This window comes from Phascolarctos cinereus, unplaced genomic scaffold, assembly GCF_003287225.1.
Source record: "Phascolarctos cinereus isolate Bilbo 61053 unplaced genomic scaffold, phaCin_HiC Scaffold_38;HRSCAF=560, whole genome shotgun sequence".
NCBI classification, from domain to species: Eukaryota; Metazoa; Chordata; class Mammalia; order Diprotodontia; family Phascolarctidae; genus Phascolarctos; species Phascolarctos cinereus.
In genome coordinates, this window is record NW_027555724.1 from 55,548 (window position 1) to 58,999 (window position 3,452).

At 38.4% G+C, this 3,452-nt stretch overlaps 1 pseudogene; it reads right to left on the reverse strand.

Moving 5' to 3' along the window:
- Positions 1–372: 372 nt before the first annotated feature.
- LOC110203984 (iron-sulfur cluster assembly 1 homolog, mitochondrial pseudogene) lies at positions 373–742 on the reverse strand (annotated as a pseudogene).
- Between the last annotated feature and the right edge of the window lie 2,710 nt (positions 743–3,452).

Sequence of the window (3,452 nt, forward strand, 5' to 3'; positions counted from 1 at the left end):
GCCGGATCAGCCCTTATCCTAAACTTGCAGTTTTCTGGAAACTACCAGCTTACTTCTTATTGGCTAAGCTCACCTGCAGTGCAACTGTTTCTTTTGCTTTGAAACATCTTGGTTGTTTTGTACTCCCAGCATTGTTCTGTCTTTGTGGAAAGTTAACACTTGCCTGACTCTCACAACCTAAAAGATGGTGCAAAGTCACTTTTTCTAGAATTTAACATCAAGGTTTTATTTTCAAAATGTGCTAACTTTATTTTCCTCATAAGGCAGCCATACCTTGCAAGGCTCAGAACCTGAGAAACATGATTTCTTTGGAAAGTTACAGGGTTCAACGTGAACATTCTTGGTACTTAATGCCAGATTAATCCTGAGTTTTCAAATGTTAAAGCTTTCTCCACAGGTACAAGTTCCTTTGATCTTTGGGTTATTGGAAACAAATTTGCCGGACGATATCTTCTACATATTCCATTTCTGTTTCTAAAAGCGTTTTCGCTGGGCTTTCTTTGCGATGAACACTCTAAATCCATCCTGAACAACTTCTTCATCAGATTCTCCTTTTGTCTTGGCATATTGTAAAGCATTAAATGTCCATTTCAACCAACTTTCAGACCTACATTTTCAGCTCTATCTTTAAGAAGCTGTTTTATCTTATTCACAGCACCTGGTGTCAGGGTTAGGGCTGCCGTGGTGGGGGCAGCTTCTTACTCATCACCTAGACTGTGGCTCATACGAATGAAGCAGACATCTTTCTTTTATTTTCTTTTTATATTTGCTTCTTTTTATATTTTCTTTTATAAAATACATTTTCTTTTGAGATAAGTTGTGTTGGGGAAGCTGAGCTGTCACCTTGTCTCTGCTCCCAGAGTACTTAATATTCAGGGCCTCCCTGGAGTCTCAGAATAGAATGTTTCAGAAGTTCTGAGCCTGTGTTGTTCCACAGTCAATGTTCTGTCACCACAATGGTTGTCACCACACTTGTTGATGCCCAGTGCCATTGTCTGGGATTTCCCAACAAGCCAGAAGCTTTCCCACATAGATCCTCTACTCTTGCTGCCTCAGGATACAGAACTTTTCAGGCTAGGTGTGCCCTTGGCTATCTCTAGTTGCAATGGGAAATGGTGCTAATTGTGCTTTTTATACTAATTGTCATTTTGATGGTGTGAGAGATGATCTCTCAGAAGTGAAGCCTCCTCAAAGGGTCATTAGTTCTTTTTAATGGTTCTGGTATTGTTGCTTTTGAGTGGTACATGTGTATCAACACTAAGTGAAGGCCCCTCAGAATACAAGGCCCCCTCCCCTTTCCTTCTCCCTCCCCTACTCTTAGGTAGTGTTAGCAGAAATTCCTGAGCCATAAGAGCATCCTGTCTATCTCATCCTCTAGCTAGTTATATGACCTTGGGTAAAAGTCTGCTGAAACGGTGAGGCCCTGAAAAGGGGAACGTGCTAACATAATTTCTACACCTCTTTGTTCTCTCTGTTACTGGGGTAGTTTTTACATGAATAGATTGTACACCTGAGGCTCAGCCAATGAGCCAATGGGAAGGGGGTTAGGGTGGGCTGCTGCGTTAGGGTCTATATAATCTTGCCTTAAACAAAGAGCACTCACACTCTTGGGGCAGCTTAGGCAGCACAGTATGGGGGTGCCCTTTCTCAAGAAAGTCAGTAAAGAGATTTCTCCTTTTTGCAAACTTTTGTCAAGACTCTGGTTTTTAATTTGGGTAGGTGGTCTCTGTCCCACACAATGGTAAAAGACTTGGCTAATATTTTGCACAATTATTCATTAGAAGCTGTCATTTACTCTAATTTCTCATTAGATTCCCAGGTGATTATTTGTTCTGGTGGGAATTTTAGGGTTTTGCTAGAGCTGAGTGACTGACTCCCAATTCAGGAAGTCATCTTGGCAGGATGCACTGAGAGAAAGGGGGTGGGACATTTTCTTAATGGAACCTCAACAGAAATTCTGTGTGTGTGTGTGTGTGTGTGTGTGTGTGTGTGTGTGAGAGAGAGAGAGAGAGAGAGAGAGAGAGAGAGAGAGAGAGAGGAGAGAGACACACAGACAGAGCCAGAGACAGAGACAAAGAGAGACAGGGGAAGAGAAAGAGAGAGGAGGGGAAAGAAAGAAAAAAAGAGAAGGAGGGGTGGTGGCAGTCCTTGTGAAAAACAAAGATCATAGTTTACTAAATTTTGTTACTATTTAGGGTATGTTCTAGAATCTAGATCATAGCTATAGACCTTTATTGGACACAGGATAGAACTATAGCCACATAGATTTGGGAGACAGAGGAAGTGGTTGGAATGGGGAGTTACTCACGGGAAGGAGTGGCAGTACTATCTGGCAGCCACTTAATATAAAGTACCCTTCAGGAGGTTAATCAAACAATCATTCATGGTAGCCTGCCACTCTCCAAGGTTGCTAGGAGCAAGCTGGTATAGCTTTTATCTCCCAGTGATGTGAGGATCAACTAAGATAATATTTAGTAAAGAAATACTTAGTAAAGTACTTAGTACAGTACCTGGCACATACTGAGTGCTATACAAATGATAGGTATCATCATCATCATCACCATTATTATGTTATCGTTATACTGTGCATACTTCCCATCCATTGTCCACATTATTCCATATACCTTGTCACATATCTGTAAGATACCCAAGTGATCACCAGTTTTACTTCCTTCCTGAAGCAGATCATTGTACTCTCATTTTTAATGATTAGAAAGTATTTTATTATGTTAACCTTATAGCAGTTTTGTTTTTATGGGACAAGTTTTTACTTTTAGTTTTATTAATTTCTCTTTTCATTTTCAGGATTTATATTTCGGTGTTGAATTCGAGATTTTTAATTTGTTCTTTTTCTAATTGTTTTAAATTGCATACCCAATTCACTGGCCTGCTGTTTCTCTATTTTATTGATATAAGAATTTAGAAATGTAGATTTTTCCTCTGATTACTGCTTTTGCTGCATCTTATAGATTTTGGTATATTGCATCATTGTCATTCTCTTTAATTGAGTGATTGTTTTTATGATCTGTTCTTTGACTCATTCATTCTTTAGGATTTGATTGTTTAATTTCCAATTAATTTTTCATCTATGCTTCTATGGCCTTTTATTGAATATAATTTTTTAATCATAGTCTGAAAAAGGTGCACTTAATAGTTCTGATTTCCTGAATTTGATTGTGAGGTTTTTGTGCCCTAAGATATTGTGAATTTTTGTCAAGGTCTTTAACTTCTTCCTTATTTGTTTTATAGTGAAATTTATCTACTTCTGAGATCAGTTAATTGAAGTCCCCACTAGTATTATTTTACCATTTACTCTTACAATTCATTTAACTTTTCCTTTAAGAGTTTAGATGCCGTTTGGTCCATATATGTTTAGTATTGATGTTATTGCCCATGGAACCTTTTTTGTAAGATGTAGTTTCCTTCCTTATCATTTAATTAAGCCAAGAGAC